The following is a 17,156-nucleotide window of genomic DNA, read 5'->3' as shown; positions in this document are numbered from 1 at the left end:
AGAGTTGGTAGTCTCCAGCCTAGGCAACATAGGCATGATACCCTGAAGGCCAAGTCAAGGTCAACATGGGTTCCTGTGAGCAAGGAAAACAAAAGACAGGAAAGGCCTTGCAACCAGCTTGCCTCATGCCAGTGCTTGTTAGAGCAAGAACACTATCCTCACCGTGCAGAGGGGACGTGTCATCAGGGCCAGCCCACACTTGTGGGCTTGTTTTGGCTCTAGGAGTCAAGAGAGGAACTTTAATTCATCGGAAGGCATGTGATTTTGAACCCAAGGGGATGGCATGGTGTCCTGGCATTTTCTATCTCAAGAGCAGCAAGAAGCATTGAAGGAAAACCGTGTCTCCCTCCCCTGAGACAGAGGAGGCCACGCCCCTTCAAGGAGACACAAGGAGAACTACATGCTCACAAGACTGCCTATCTAGTCTCAGACTTGAAGGGGATTCATTCCAGAATCCTACTCCAAAAGAGAGCCAAAAAGTCTAGAGCAGAAATTTGCCATGAGCTCTTCATGGATGGGGTTGTTCCTGTTGGAGGTTTGATCTATCAGATGTTCAAGATGAAGGCAGTGGGGCAGATAAAGAGCTACCAGGCCAAGCCAGTGAGTCACCCTTAATTTGGGGATGGGCTGCCTGTCCCAAAAGTCTGTTGTTTACTAGGACAATTCAGAGATAGTGTCCATTGCTTTCTAACCCATTGTCAAGTTTTTTCTCCCTCCTTTCTTTTCATGGGATTCGCTCAGTCATGTCAGACTCTTTGTGACCCCATGGACTGTAGCCTACCAGGTTCCTCCATCCATGGGACTTTCCAGGCAAGAATACTGGAGTGGGTTGCCATTTCCTTCTCCAGGAGATCTTCCCGACCCAGGGATTGAACCCAGGTCTCCTGCATTGTAGGCAGACTCTTTACCATCTGAGCTACCAGGAAAGTCCAAGGAAGGAAGGGCCCAGCTTGGACTAATTGTACGTGTTGACCTATGAATTGTTCTTGTTGCTGTTCAGTCGCTCAGTCTTGTCTGACTCTTTGAGACTCCATGGACTGTAGCCTTCCAGGCTCCTCTGTTCATGGGATTTTCCATGCAGGAATACTGGAGTGGGTTGCCATTTCCTTCTCCAGGGAGTCTTCTCGACCCAGGGCTCAAACCAGTGTCTCTTGCATCTCTTACATTGGCAGGCAGATTCTTTACCACTGTGGCCACCTGGGAAGCCCTGTGAGTGTGAATAAGCAAAGTCCCTAGTGCATTTATTCACACATTCACAACCTCTCTCTCTCTCTCTCTCTCTCTCACACACACACACACACACATACACACACACACACTCATGCTTTGGTTACCACAGCACAATCTCCATGTGTACCCTGTAATGGCAGCTTATGTCCAGACCAAAGCTTAAGTAAAAGAGGCACCTTGGTCACAGGATTGTTCTAAGGTGATGCTGCTTTGAAGGTATGATCTCCCACTATTCATCTGCTTGAGGATGACTAGCCTGCAAGTGCCTACTCATGAAACATCATCAGTCACATAGACCTTCAAAGGGTGCCTTTGGAATAAGTTTCCCAAAAGCAGGAGCAATAAAGCATCCACAGAAAAGAACCTGCTGTTGAGGATAGAGCAAGAAAAGGAAGGCATCCCACACCTGTCATCGCCACTGTCAATAGCCTTGTAGATGCAGATGACACAAACCCCAAAGATGCTGGTCCAAAGACAGGATTTGCAGGATCACATATCCAAACTAAGGGAAGATTCAGGAAGCAACTGAACTCAGGGTCAACTCAAATCAGGCATTTAGACACGGCCAGGGACTCCTGGCTCTGCCCGTCTGCCTCTCTGGCTCTCATTGCATGTTGGCTTCATTCTTTCAGAACAACTTCTCCAAAAGCCAGGAGCATTGCCACTAATTGTGTCAAGTTTTCATCCACAACCTTCTCACCCACAAAGGAAATCCTCACTCCCTAAGCCAAAGTTTGAAAAAAGCCAAAGAAAACTATGATTGGTCTGGCTAAGGTCATGTGTCCTTTTCTGGGCCACTGACTCATGTGAAAAGACCCTGATGCTGGGAAAGATTGAAGGCAGGAGGAGAAGGGGGATGCCAGAGGATGAAATGGTTGGATGGCATTACTGACTCAATGGGCATGAGTTTGGGTAAACTCCAGGAGTTGGTGATAGACAGGGAGGCCAGGCATGTTGCAGTCCATGGGGTCACAAAGAGTCAGACACAACTGAGTGACTGAACTGAACTGAACTGAACCTCCTGGCCAACAGGGCGAGTGCCATTTTGCCCTAGGCATCCTATCTGTGGTCCAGACAGGAGGAGGAGATGGTCTCCCATGGTGGCCAGCCTCCACTAGGACCAGCTGGTTGCCATGGAAGGAGGACTAGCTCCCCACAAAGAGAACTAGGGAAATTCTGAAGAAGGGGAAGGAGGTTTGAAGGCAGACAAAACAATGGAGGTTCCCCCTGCAGTAGTCTTCCCAACTTTGATCATACAGTAAAGTTATATCTGCTGGCAGGTGTGTGTGTCTGTTGGGAAGATAATTCAACTTGAGGAATGGAGGGAAATGGTGACATCTAAAGTGCTTGGGAATTGGCAATGTAGAATTATGTTACAGCCAAGGATTAAATACAGCTTTGCAGAAAGGACAGATTGTAAGGTCATAAATTATATGTCCATTAATCATTTAATACTGCTGAACTGCTTGACAAGAGTTATTATATGAAGGAGGAGATGACTGAGTTTGACTTCTTGGTCATGCAGTCAAGCTTGTAGAATTTCCCAGACCAAGTCACCTGCTCACTGGTCTTTTTTTCCTGGACTTGAAGGCAATGTCACTAATAGTGGTGATCTCCCCACAGAATCATCCCTGATTTTCTTATTTATTTATTTATTTATTTGGCCACACCATGCAGTACTTGGAACTTCCCCATCCAGGGATCGAACCCATGCCCCCTGCAGTGAAAGCCCAGAGTCTTAACCACTGGATTATCAGGGAAGTCCCATCCTCGGTTTTCAAGAATGACATTTTTATTGTACTGCCTATGTCTGAAATTTTAAAACCAAAGTGTCCTTTTGTCATGAGTGAAAGTTGTTTTTAGAATAAATGACTATTTTCAATTCTGCCTCTTCAGTCTCTAGACTACACTTTGCTCTTGTTCAAAAGGAGTCTTAATGCTTTAATACTGTGCATCTGGTGTATAATCAGAACCTCTCAAAGATGACCAGGTCCTAATCTGAAAACCTGTGAATGTGCTGATTTACAGGGCAAAGGAGACTCTGCAGATGTGATTAGGTTAAGGACCTTGTGATGGGCAAATGATCCTAGGTTACCTGTCGCCTATCACATGGGGTCTTACAAGAGGGTGACAGGAGGGTCTGGGTCAAAGAAGGTGATGTGATGTCAGAAGTATGGCTCACATGGAGAGTGTTGAAGATGTTATTCTGCTGGCTTTAAAGATGGAGGTAGGGACCAGAAAGCTAACAGTTTCTAGAAGCTAGAAAAGAGAAGGAAAGGTTTTCTGAAGGAATGCAGCCCTGTGTATCTGTGTCTGTGCTCATTCATTAAGTTGTGTCTGATTCTTAGCGACCCCATGGACTGTAGCCCACCAGGTTCCTCTGGTCATGGGATTCTCCAGGCAAGAATACTGGAGAGGGTTGCCATTTCCTTCTTCCTTCTTCAGGGGATCTCCCTGACCCAGGGATCATACCCACATCTCTGCATTGGCAAGCAGCTTCTGTACCCCTGAGCCACCAGGGTGGCCCACACAATCCAAAACTACTCAGTAAAAAGAAAGGGACTGTTGATAAACACAACAACCTGGATGAATCTTGAGGGCATTATACATAGTGAAAAAAAAAATCAATGCCAAAAGATTCCTGTATGATCCCAATATGTAACATTCTTACAAGACAAAACTGTAGAGATAGAGAACAAAGCAGTAGTTGCAGAAATGAAGGGTAACACAAGTGAGTTCTTTCATGGTGTTGGAACAGTTCTGCATTTTGATTGGGGAGATAGTTACACAATCATACACATAGGATAAGAGTGCATAGTACTACACACGCAAATCCTTGTGGAAAATGGTGAAAATTGAATTAGGTCTGTTGTCCATGGTGAAAATTGAATTAGGTCTGTTGTCTGCTCACGGCAGTAAACCGATGTCAGTTTCCTGGTTTAGATATTTCAGCATCACAGGAAGATGGATCAAGGGTACTTGGACTCTGTACTACTTTTGCAACTTCCTATGAGTCTACAATTATTTCAAAATAAGAAATTTTTTAAAAGATACCAACTAAAATTCATCTGTCTGATGATATTTCTTCTGTCCCCAAGAACTTCCTCATCACTCAAATAGTTCTGGGTCCATTTCAGTTATTGTTTGGACACTTCATGGTTCCCCCATCACTTTTAGACATCTGCTCAGGATGGGGAGATGATGCTAGCAATTGGCAGCAGAGAATAGAAAACTCACCTCCTCCCAGATCTCTAGTGCTGTGCAACAATCCATGCCTGCCTTCTCCCTCAACAACCACCGGGAGCATCATTTCCTGGTATATAGGGAGATTGACTGTGTTTATGAGACACACTGGACATATGAGAGCCTGACTTTCTTCTGTTTCCTCTGCCAACTCTGGATGATGGGGGGAAATGGCCAGTAAACAGACTGGAGAAAGGAGAAGCCTTTGTTGTAGGGGGAGATCTGGGGAAAGTGAAGAGACAGATAGTTAAGATTAAGATGGGTAAATTAGGTGCTATAACTTAACAGGAAAAGCACAGATTGGAGTATTATCTGAATTCATCCATTGATTCAGCAAGCATCTTTATCTGTTCAAGCTGCTGTAACAAAAGAACCATAGACTAGGTGGCTTAAACATCGAACATTTATTTCTCACAGTTCTGGAGGCTGGGAAGTCTGAGATCAAGGTGTCTGCAGTCTGGTTAGAACCTGCTTCCTGTTCACAGTTGTCTTCTCCTGATGTCCTCACATGGTGGTGGAAGAGTAGTAATTCCTCTAATATCTCTATTATAAGGGTGCTAAACCCATTATTGGGGCTCTACCCTCATGACCTAATCACCTCCTAGAGGACTTGGCTTCTAATTCCATCACTTTGGGCATCTGCAAAGTTCTGTAGAGCTCAGACCACATCAAGTATGAAGGTGAAAATTCTTTATGTATTTCTGTTCATTTTTGCTTTATATTTTTATTTCATTGTGTTTTGATATGTTCATTATTGTATCTTCTCGGTAAATTGTTTTCTTTTAAAAATCATTCTTCCTCATAATCACATTTTTATTTTTTTCTTCAAATCCAGCTAGCTTGTTATTTTATATACTTGTATCAACTATCTTTCATTTAGTAATGGTCTGATTTACAGTTTTCCCCTTATCTTCAACTTTTTTAATATTTTAGTTTTATTTCTTATAAAATACATAGAACTGTTTTTTTTTTAATTGAATCCAAAGGTTTTTGTCTTTTAACAGGCAATTTAAGCTTTTTTTAAAAAAATTATTAAGACTTCTAATATATTCAGTATGTTTCTACTATATTATTGTATATTTGGAAATCCATTTTCCCTTTGTCTTTTTCCTGGCTTATTGTCTTTCACTGGATTGACTGTGCTTCTTTAGTTTCCTCCTCTTTTACCCTCCTACTTTAGAAGTTATACATTACAGTTCTATTATTTTAGTGACTTACCTCATGCTAAGTCACTTCAGTCGTGTCTGACCCTGTGCAACCCCATAGATGGCAGCCCACCAGGCTCCCCCGTCCCTGGGATTCTCCAGGCAAGAACACTGGAGTGGGTTGCCATGTCCTTCTCCAATGCATGAAAGTGAAAAAGTGAAAGTGCAGTCACTCAGTCGTGTCCGATTCTTAGTGACCCCATGGACTGCAGCCTACCAGGCTCCTCCGTCCGTGGGATTTTCTGATTTGAAAGTCTAGCATTAGCCAATATCATTGTCCTCCTCCCCAAAGTGGAGGATAGGACACCTCAGCTCCAATCTTTGACCATCCATCTTTCAAGCTATTACAGACAAGCATTTTAATGTCACCTTGTTTTTAAAATTCTCCCTCCCAAATTTAGCCTAATTATCATCTTCCGTTTCTCATAGCTTTCCCCTGCCCACTCTCACATTTACATATTTGAAATAGACTCTTTGTGGTCCTGGAATTATTCTGTTAACCCCAGGTCTTGCTTTTCTTTTTTTAAAAAATATAAATTTATTTATTTTAATTGGAGGCTAATTACTTTACAATATTGTATTGGTTCTACCATACGTCAACATGAATCCACCATGGGTGTACACATGTTCCCTATCCTGAACCCCCCTCCCACTTCCCTCCCCATACCATCCCTCTGGGTCATCCCAGTGCACCAGTCCTGAGCATCCTGTATCATGCATCGAACCTGGACTGGCGATTCATTTCACTTATGATATTATACATGTTTCAATGCCATTCTCCCAAATCATCCCACCCTTGCCCTCTCCCACAGAGTCCAAAAGACTGTTCTATACATCTGTGTCTCTTTTGCTGTCTAGCATACAGGGTTATTGTTACCATCTTTCTAAATTCCATATATATGGAATACTGTATACTGTTAGTATACTGTATTGGTGTTTTTCTTTCTGGCTTACTTCACTCTGTATAATAGGCTTGTTTCATCCACCTCATTAGAACTGATTCAAATGTATTCTTTTTAATGGCTGAGTAATATTCCGTTGTGTATATGTACCACAGCTTTCTTATCCATTCGTCTGCTGATGGACATCTAGGTTGCTTCTGGCTATTGTAAACAGTGCTGCGATGAACATTGGGGTACACGTGTCTCTTTCAGTTCTGGTTTCCTTGGTGTGTATGCCAAGCAGTGGGATTGCTGGGTCATATGGCAGTTCTAGTTCCAGTTTTCTAAGGAATCTCCACACTGTTCTCCATAGTGGCTGTACAAGTTTGCATTGCCACCAACAGTGTAAGAGGGTTCCTTTTCTCCACACCCTCTCTAGCATTTATTGCTTGAAGACTTTTGGATAGCAGCCATTCTGACTGGTGTGAAATGGTACCTCACTGTGGTTTTGATTTGCATTTCTCTGATAATGAGTGATGTTGAGCATCTTTTCATGTGTTTGTTAGCCATCTGTATGTCTTCTTTGGAGAAATGTCTGTTTAGTTCTTTGGCCAGGTCTTGCTTTTCAAATCTAAGACTTTTGTCTGCTGAGCCTTCTTCACAGGTGGGTTGTTAATCTGCATGGTTTGTAATTTTGAATTGTGTGTTTGTTTATGTGAAGGGTGGGGATTCCCACTTCATTTCTGATTGACTTATCCCCCCTCAGCAAAGAGTTTTGTTTTTCCCCTGCCAGAATCACTTGTCACTATTTCTGTGTTTGTTTTCATTGATTTATTTTTAGTCATGCCGCCACCATGGCATGTAGGATCTTAGTTCTTCGACTAGGGATCAAACCCGCAGCCCCAGCAGTGAAAGTGAGGGGTCCTAACCAATGGACCACTGGGGAAGTCCTTGAATTTGTTTGTTTTAATTACTTGGATTAGAATTCCTGGTGCACATTGCTAGAATGGTACAGGCTTTGGTTTCTAGGAAAAATTTCTTTCTTTCTTATTTTAATCGGGCCCCAGACAGAGGTCAAGCTTTCTCACCTCCCTGGGCTGGTAAGCGGTGTTCCCAGGGCCCATCTCTGTGTATTCTCTGTGCTCCACCGCTGCCTTGAAAGGATCTGGACCCGGAAGTCACCCTCTGCATGTGTTCCTCTACTCTGGCTGTGAGTCCTTCCGTTTCTGATACCTAAGCATCTCCTCTCTTGACGCTGGCTGTGATAAGATTTTTCTGTTGTATTCTGTCCAGCATTTCTGCATATTTGGAGCAGGGCTGACCAGATCTATACTAGGTCTGTCTCACTATGACTGTAAGTCAGCCGATCACATCTCACATTCTTAACCCTGACGGAAGCCCACTTTCATTCTTTTCAGCCAGCAAACGTCACTGAGCCAATGAGATCAGAGGGCTACAGTGCAGAGTGAAGATCTGCCCTGCCCTCCCAGAAGGTAACACCCAGAGAAGGAGAAAGCCTTGAATCAGGTAGCCTGAGGAATAAGTGTAAATTTGCAACCTTAGCTAAGAAAAGGCATGTTATTGTGTCCCAACGGAGGCCTGATTCAGCCAGCAGTCAGGAGCGAAGCAGCCCAAATGTCACAAAGGCTGAAGGACCAGGCACCCGATGTGATCCAACCTGACAGGTGTGGGAATGGGTGGCAGGGGCAGGATTTTCCCCGGCACGATGCCCTAAAATACTGCAAAATACCCTCACATATGATGCCATATATGCCGCGAACAAAAAAAGAAAAAGGATGTGAAAGACTTGTCTGTGGAACACTGCACCTGGTATATTTTGACTGGCAGGATGGAGGTGGGGGGAAAGGCAGAACTGTGTTTCTTTTGTCTTCGGGGTCTAGCACTGGGGAGTCCTTCTCCTTCCAGACGATGACCAGAAGAAAGGGTCCTCGACTATCCTCCAAGTACAACATTTTGGTTATTCAGATAGCCCGGGGGGGGGGGTGGGGTGGGGGAAGAAGGATGGGTGCGGGCATGCGTGCTAAGTCGCTTCAGTCGTGTCTGACTCTTTGGGACCCTATGTACTGTAACCCACCAGGCTTCTCTGTCCAGGAGATTCTTCAGGCAAGAATACTAGAGTGGGTTGCCATGCCCTCCTCCAGAGGATCTTCCCGACCTAGAGATCGAACCTACCTCTCTTATGTCTCCTGCATTGGCAGTCACCTGGGAAACCCGAAGGATAGGTGGGGAGGATGCTTTACAGGAAAGAGCCCTGGGAGAACCACGGCCCAGCTCTTTCTCCAACTTCCTGATGGGACCACGGTCAGGGGCACCTGGCACCAGGCCCCTTCTCTGTAAGGTGAGGAGGGCTCTGGGTCTGGAAGGACCCTTCTACCTCTGATGTTCAAGATGCCTCCCAGGGGAAATGGGGTGCTGGGGAGGCCCAGCCACCTGGTTCCCCCAGGGTCCCCAGTGAACTACCCTTACTCATGGGGCTATGGAGCAGCCTCCCAGCTCACCTTCACACCCTGCCCCCCACTTCCTGTCACTGGTGACCCCGTGATCCAACACCCTCCCTTAGTAATTCTTCTCGTCTTCAAATCCATCTTGGCAGCCAGCTCAGCCCTTTTGTGCCAAGAAAACAGTCTCTGCGTCATGAGTGTGAGTGTGCACCTTCTCGGTGTTTACCAACCTACCCACATCGGGTGGTGGGGAGCCCGGGCCTGGTCTCCCTTTGGAACTTCCATTTATGGACACAGACTGCTGACCAACCTTTTGCAGGCCTGTACTAATCCAGGGCTGGCCCCGAGCCTTCTCCCTCCTCCAGTTCTGCTGACCCAGTTTATTAGCCTGCAGGCAGGGCAGATGGAGTTGAAAAGTCAGAGCCTGCAGCAGTCAGGAACCCCAGCTTCCCAGGGCCTCATTCCCCTCCCCTTTCCCCCACCCCGAGCTTCTCTGGGCCAACCAGTTCTCCCCTTTCCACTTCCGGGGTGTGATTCACCCGGAGGCTCCCTCTCAGCATGGCAGGTGTGTGTCATTTCCTTATTGCTCTGAGACCCAGGCTTTGAGCGTGTCCCACCCCCCGCTACCTCCGAGACCCCTCTGATCTGATTGAACTGGACCGAAAGTGTTGGACCTTCAAGCCCACTGCAGCATCCTGGTAGGGATTTATTTTTGGAGTGAATTTATCTATCACCTGCGGGAAAGGCTGTCTGTGTTTTCCACCGGGAGGTGTTTGGGAAAAGCAGGGGCCTGGGACAGTGGGTGGCTTTTTCTCTGCCACCTCCACCCCCACCTCCATCCCCACACCCTCCCCACTAGTTCCCAGAACTGTTCCACTTTCTCTTCACCTTCCCACCAGTGATGCATTCTTTGGCCTTATGGGCAACCCTGATGTGGCAGCCTGCTGCTCCCTGGGAAGGCCAGCGGGGTGATGCTAGGCGCTGTGACTGAGCTGGAAGGATCCAGCCTCACAAATCCATCCCTGGCCTTCCTGGTTAGAGCAGGATGGGAGAGACCAGCAAGCAGGCAAAGAGCCGTTCCCGTATGAAGACTGGAACTGCTAGGTGGAAATGAGGTTCCATCATGCGGGCATGGCACCACTCTGCAGGCACTGTCCCACCTCTCTGTGACCTGTGGTGCCTGTGATGGCCACACAGCCAGAGATCAGCCAGGAATCCTTGTGATGTGGGCTCCAGGGGCAGGTCTTCTGAGGACAGCAGCCATCCTGCTGCTCACAGTGGGAAGTGGGGAAAAGAGCAGGGTCCCATTGACCTCAGGGAAGTCTCCCTGTTGGCAGAGGGACCAGGATTGGGCCAGCACAGTCTAGGAGGCCGTGGTACTTCTGTGGTCTCAGACCCAGTTCTTGAGGGCCCCATCTCATTATAATGGTACAAAGCGTGCTGGAAGGATCTAGGTAGATGAAGGAGCTGAAGGTCGCGTCTCGCGAGAACTGTCTGAAGGGCTGGAGAACCCCTGGAGGAGCAGGTGAGCTGCTCTCTGCTACCAAAAGGCTGTTCTGTGAAAGTGAGATGTGCTTTGTCAAGTGGAGGTCCAGGAGACAGACTCAGAAAGTTACAGAACAGTGTATCTGGGCTGTCTGGAAACAAACGCCTGCCTGTAATGAGAGCTTTGAATAGTGTGAACAGACTGCTCACATTTTGAGATAGTGAGCTTCTTATTGCTAGAGGAATTCAAGCAGACGTTGGCCAAAACGGAGCTTTTGCACCTGGGCTAAAGCTCAGGCTGCAGGGTTGTTCCACTCTCACCTCTAAGAGTCTCTGATCGGGTCTAGCTCTGCCTGTCTTCCAAACCCACAACACTCTTGCCACAAATCTCCATCTTTGTCATCGTGGGACTCCTCCCCTGAGCGAGACAGAAGCCCACAGTCTGGCCTGTGCTCCGGCCTGGGGTGGCGCTAGTGGTAAAGAACTGCCTGCCAATGCAGAAGACACAGAAACATAGGTTTGATTCCTGAGTTGGGAAGATCCCCAGAAGGAGAGCATGGCAACCCACTCCAGTATTCTTACCTGGAGAATCCCATGGACAGAGGAGCCTGGCAGGCTACAGTCCATAGGGTCACCAAGAGTCGGACACGACTAAAGCGACTCAACACACACCCCAGCCTGGGGTGGGCTGGGTGACCGCTCTTGGCAGAGGCCCCAGAGAAGTCTGCCATGTGTTGAGCCAGTCCAGTCACCAAGCGTTTCTGTGACACATGTCTGTGAATTCTTACTGGTCATCTCATCCACCCACCAGTCCTGTGGGTCAAGATTACTCTCCCTCAGGCTGCAGATGAGGAAGTAAGGAAATATCCAGGCCACTGCAGGGCTAAGATTAGGCCTGGAGCCTGGCCTGCTCTTTCTGGCGCTGTTCATGGGGTGCCTGCATGCTGTACATCCTACACCCTCAAGTCTAATCCTTAAGGCCAGTCCGAAACAGCTGTGTTATCATTTCATTGCACAGAGGAGGAAACCGAGGCTCAGAATAGTTGGAACTGTGCATGGGACACAGCTAGTAAGGGACAGAGCTGTGCTGCTGGCATCTCCACCATGAGCTGTAGGGACATCCGGTGGACTTGCCGGAGGGAGCCCCAGGCAGCTACCTGCATGTACTCTAGGGTTCAGGACCGAGCAGTTCAATTCCATACTCCTGGAGGTGTGACCTTCTCCATAGATTCCAGGCCCTGTGCTAAATACAAGAGGGGTGGGGGGAGGAAGCGTACGAGGTACTATTTCCAGCTTATGAGAAAGCTGTGGTTCCAAAAAGTGAACATTGCGTGTTCACAATAAGCCAGGTGCACCTCACTGGGCCTAAGAGATCAGCGTATTGAAGGACAGGAGGAAAAGCTTCATAACAGAGATGGAACTTGAAATGGACTTTACCAACAGGAGCCTTGGGTAACAGAATTGGACCTGTGAAGTCGAGCTGTTGTTTAAGCAAGCATGCCTGACCCTCATATTTTCTCTATCTACCCTTAGGTGGCCCCAGCCCCCAACAGAACTGTTCAACCCAAGTTTCTCCTCCTCTGACTTAACAAAGAGCCTTACCAGGCTGCCAGCAACTGCAGGTTGTAGTAGGCGACATCAGGGCCTCTTCCAAACCACTAGTGGTGCCTGCAGCTTCTCTGTGGACACCTCCCTTTATCCATCCTTTACTGCTACCTCCTATCCTAGCCGAGACTCCCGTGCTTCTTGCTTAAATCAACCTATCAGGCTCCAGGGTCTCTCCCTGCAAATCCACCTTATGCATAGTTGTACGTAGAGTCACCTTTATAAACCTTGGCACTTGGACTGAATCCACAGCAAGACTTCCCTTTGCTGTGGTTTGGCCCACATTTATTCTAGGCTTTGCTGACAACCTTCCCTGCCCATCTCCTTTGTTTTACAACTGTTTACAAACCTCACCACTCCTGCCTCCCAATGCCGTGCCTCCTCAAGTGAAGTTAACTCCTTCTGTTTCCTTGCTCGGGGGTATAATTGGATCTATGCTCCTCTGCTAGCACATAGGACACTTTGCCACGTGGAGTTAATCTGTGGACACGCCTGCCTATCTGCCTAGCTTGGCTCTAAGTTCCCACATGGCGAGTCACTTGCCTTTGTCATCCCTCTTCTGTCAGCCGGCTCATGGATTTGATTGTAATCACAGGGCCTGAGGTCCAGCCCCAGACTGAAGGGATGCAGATGGAGACCCTGGGAAAGCAGCTGCACACAGGGCTTGACCTTGGCAGAGCGCCATACACGCTTTCTATGGGAAAAGAAACAAGTTAGCAAGAACAGGGACCTGCCATTGCCATGGCTGTTCTCCTCCACTTTGTGACAAAGTCCTGTATGTTTCCTTGAGAGATGTGTGATATACTGTGAAGGAAGTGGGAGCCAGATCTGCAGCTTCCAAGCTCCATGACCCTGGAAAAATCTTTTAACCTCTCTGTTCCCCACAAGTAACATGGCAGGAGAATAATAGTGTTGACCTCTTTGCTTCATTTTGAGAATTAAGTTAATATTTATGTCACTGGTGTATTAAAAATACCCAATATATGTTATTATTTTAAGGTTATTATATTAGCCTTATAAGTATAGTTGTGTTTGTGCATGTGTGTGCTAAGTCGCTTCAGTGGTGTCTGACTGTGTGTGATCCTATGGACCATAGCCCACCAGGCTCCTCTGTCCATGGGATTCTCCAGGCAAGAATACTGGAGTGGGTTGCCATGCCCTCCTCCAGGGCATCTTCCTGACCCAGAGATCAAACCTGTATCTCTATGTCTCCTGCATTGGCAGGCGGGTTCTTACCACTAGCACCACCTGGGAATACTATAACCTAAATAATGTAATAATAATATATTACTAATAACCTGGCCTCCTCCTAGCAGGCAAGAGGCGCATATCTGAGAACCAGAGATCCTGAAGGGGGCCCAAGTGATGGGTACTGTTGGGGATAGTTGTTGGAAATGTACCTTCCTGACCACAAAACAGACCCTGGGAGGGTTCAGATGTGAGCTAAGGTCTGAGGGGCTGACTGAGCAGTCCTGAGAAAAGGACTCACAACACTCATCAGATCTCATGTTATAATGTTTCCCATTGGCGTTACCCCAGAAATACAAGACCTCCAGCCAGCAGTCCTACCAGCACCCTCTCCTTCGCTCAGCCTCTTTCTCAGATAGGACAGTAACCCACCTGACATTCCACTTCCTGTGCTCAACAGGAAATCTGAAACCCAACAGGCAAATCAGACTAGGGACTTGAGTCTCAGGGAAAGCAAGCACATTCTAGAAAATCTTAGGGGACTCCAGAATTAATTCAACCTCCCTAAGGACAGGTGCCCCCTGGGCACTCCCATCTCCTCAATCCCTCCATCTGGTGTGATCTGAATATGTGACCCCACCCCACCCTGTCACCACACACAAATCCATGTGTTCAAGTCTGTAACCCCCTCAGGTGAGGGTCTTAGGAGGTGGGTCCTTTGGGAGGTGATGAGGTCATGAGGGTGGAGCCCTCATGAGTGGGATTAGTGCCCTTTTAAATGAGACCTCCTCCTAGTTTCCTTAGCCTCTTTTCCCATGTGAGGACAGAGTGAGAAACCTGTCAGCCGACCCAGAAGAGGACACTGTCACCCTGATCTCAGACTTGCCAGCCTCCTCCTGGCTGCTCAGCCACCCCACCCTGCCCCTGTAGGCTTCAGACTTATTTCAGACTTTGGACTAATTCCCACCCCTCCCTCTTGTGGTGTGATAGGTTTTCCAATAACCCAGTTTGTTTCCCATGTAAACTGCACAGTCTGTCCAGGCAAAACCAGCTTCTAAAGATGTGGATGCCTCATTCAGTGCAGGAGGTCTTTCAGCTGCCCAATCAGCATCTGCCTTGAATGGTGCAGAGTCTGTCCCAGGCCAAGATCAGAGTGGCATCAGGGGAGGGCAGAGACCTTCAGCCTCTTCCTTGTCCCCCTTGCTACCTAACCTTCCCCTCCCCACCCCCCCTCACCGCCAGGGAGGTACCGCCCGAGCATAGCTCCTGTGCTGGTCTGGTCAGACTGCACAGTATGCAAATTGCTCACGACAGAGCCTGTATCCCCCAGGGAGGCAGTGGAACAGACTCCAAGAGAGAACAGCTCAGGGCTCTAGCTCATGTTTGTCTGGGCTGTTTGTGCTTATGGGCCAGTGTGTGGGGGTTGTAGGGTGGGAGAGGGGTGGGTGCTGGGCAGAGGGGAGTGACAAGCAGCAAGGGAAGTGGAGGAGAGAAGATGGGAAGGGAGAGAGTGAGAGACTATTCTCTGGCTTACCTGGCATTTGAATCTTCAGTTTTAAAAAGTAAAAGTTCCCTGATGATGGGGCTGCTCAGGTTCTAGAGAAGTCTGGACTACTTCCATTTTTGGAGGCTCTCTGCATTAAAAAAGCAGAACTATCAAAGGAGGGCAACAGACATCATGATGCAGTTTAAATGTTTACTTTCATCAACTAATAGTTTTACATACAAGACACACACACACAGAGATATGGTGACTTTGTGAATAGACTCACTTAGAAATAATGACAGAGGCCCTTTGTCCTGTGAAGCCTGAACCAGTAGCCCTCTTGGCTTTGGGGCAGCCCAGTCCTCCCTGAGGGACCATCTTGGGGGCACTGGGAGGCAGAAGGAACCATCATGGGGAAGGGTTGATATTACCCAGGCCTGCAAGTGATGATAGAGCCATGTTCAGCTCCAAGCCCTGGGGACTCTGGGAAGAACCATGACTGCCCTGAACTGGAGGGGACAAGAGGGAAGCCATCAGTGTCCCCTTCTAGGCTCTTCCTGCTCCCATTGCTTGAAAAGAGCTGTTCTAACCTTGGTTCCCGCAGAAACATTCTGTCATTAGAGGCGTTTCTTGGCATATCTATTTTGGAGCTGCAGCTGGTTGCTTCTCAGAATAAACAGAGCTGTGATATTGAGATAAAAGAAGAAAGGAATATCATCTCCTCTTTATGCCCTCACTTCTCCCAATGTTTTCTAGTCTCCACTTTCCTCTTTTTACAGGTCTTCCCCTAAAATCCTTCCACTTCCCTCCCTGGCCTGTAGCCCTCGTTCAACCATCTGATAATCACAGAATCCCCTCCCAGGCATGGATGGGTCCCTGCTGTAGCCAGCCTGTGCCAGGTTTGGGGGATCCTGGGCCTACAGAGAACCCAATGTCAAGTGATACAAGGGTTCATATACTAAGGACTTGAGTCATAGACTGTTAAGAACTGGCTCAGTCCCTCCTGCTTAGATAAGCAACTAATGTCTTGCTGGGGATGTCCTGTGCCAAGGATTAAGGTAGGAACTGTAACACCCTGACTTGCAGTTGTCCTCAGACCCTCCTATTTTGTTTTCAGAATGGATGTGGGTTTTTGTTTTGTTTTGCTTGTCTTTTATTGAATTTGTTACAATATTGCTTTGGTTTATGTTTTGGTTTTTTTGGCTGTGAGGCATATGGGATCTTAGCTCCTCAATCAGAGATCAAACCTGTACTCCTTGTATGCATGGGTGCTAAGTCGCTTTAGTCATGTCAGATTCCGTGCAACCATATGGACTGCAGTTAGCCAGGCTCCTCTGTCCATGGGGATTCTCCAGGCAAGAATATTGATGTGGGTTGCTATGCCCACCTCCCAGGGATCTTCCTGACTCATGGATCGAAGCCGGGTCTGTTATGTCTCCTGCATTGGCAGGCAGCTTCTTTACCACTAGTACCACCTGGGAAGCCCCCTGTACTCCCTGCACTGGAAGGCAAAGTCTTAACCACTGGACCACCCAGGAAGTCCTGGCTGTGTTGTATTGCAATCATTGAAATGAGAGCTTGTTGCTTCTGGGACAGAAAGAGAAACCAGACTGTTGTTTGTTCTAGATAAAGCAAATGTGGCGTATCCAGAGTACTTATGGACTGAAATGGCCCCCTGGAGGGATCCAGACAATGATGCTTTCCAGATACATGCTGGTGGGAGGGGTTGGTCATTAAGAAGCAAATGAAGAGACTTGTGTATGTGGCCACATTCCAGACCAAGTTCTTAGTCATCCTTTGCTGTGCCTTCTACTCCAGATGGGTCCCACTGGCATCCATGATTTGGTAAACCTCCCATCTCTTTGTGGTCCATCTGGAGCTCCTCCTTCACCTCCCCCTCCTGCCTCTTTCCTGTGCTGGCTGTGTTTTGCCATTCACGAGCTTTACCTAACTCCACTCACCACCCACTGTTTATCTGCCAGCTTGCTGTGCAGCTTGACCCACGTTGGGTTACAGAGGCCAAATGTAAGGAGGTGGTAGTTTCTAGAAATTGTGCACATTTCCTCAAAGCCTTCTTCCTTGCCAGGGCCAAGAGTGGTCAGCTCCCCTCAGTCGCTCTATGATCTGGCCTCTCAGCCTGGGCATCTGCCTGCTCAGTCTCCTCTGTTCCCTGAGGCAGTTCTGAAACAAGGAGGTGAACAAAGACCTCTGCAGCCAGTTTCCCGTCTTGCTTTTGTCTTATTTTTAAAAATGAAACTGTGGTTAGATGCTCAAATTAGTCTTTCGAAACCTCAGTGGACAGCTTGGTAGCAGGGCTATCAGTGTGCAGGCGGGTGAGGGGTGCTGAGCTGTGAAGGCTCTCACGCCAGGC

The 17,156-nt window shown here is 47.7% G+C and overlaps 1 protein-coding gene across 10 annotated transcripts in view; it reads left to right on the top strand.

Annotated features, from left to right (window-relative positions):
- PTK2B (protein tyrosine kinase 2 beta) overlaps positions 1-17,156 on the top strand; it is a 138,062-nt gene that overhangs the window by 29,482 nt on the left and 91,424 nt on the right. For 2 of the 10 annotated variants that reach the window (XM_027964307.3, XM_042243109.2), the window contains exon 1: positions 9,554-9,719. The exons of 7 other annotated variants lie outside the window; for them this stretch is intronic. The gene's annotated coding sequence lies outside the window, so the exon portion shown is untranslated. Of the gene's footprint in view, positions 1-7,977; positions 8,087-9,553; positions 9,720-17,156 lie in introns of those variants that run through there. One more of the 10 variants, XM_042243112.1, reaches the window with a different exon arrangement.

This window comes from Ovis aries, chromosome 2 (assembly GCF_016772045.2).
Source record: "Ovis aries strain OAR_USU_Benz2616 breed Rambouillet chromosome 2, ARS-UI_Ramb_v3.0, whole genome shotgun sequence".
NCBI lineage: Eukaryota > Metazoa > Chordata > Mammalia > Artiodactyla > Bovidae > Ovis > Ovis aries.
The sequence above is the reverse complement of the archived record's forward strand: the minus strand, read 5'-3'. Positions and strand labels throughout refer to the sequence as shown.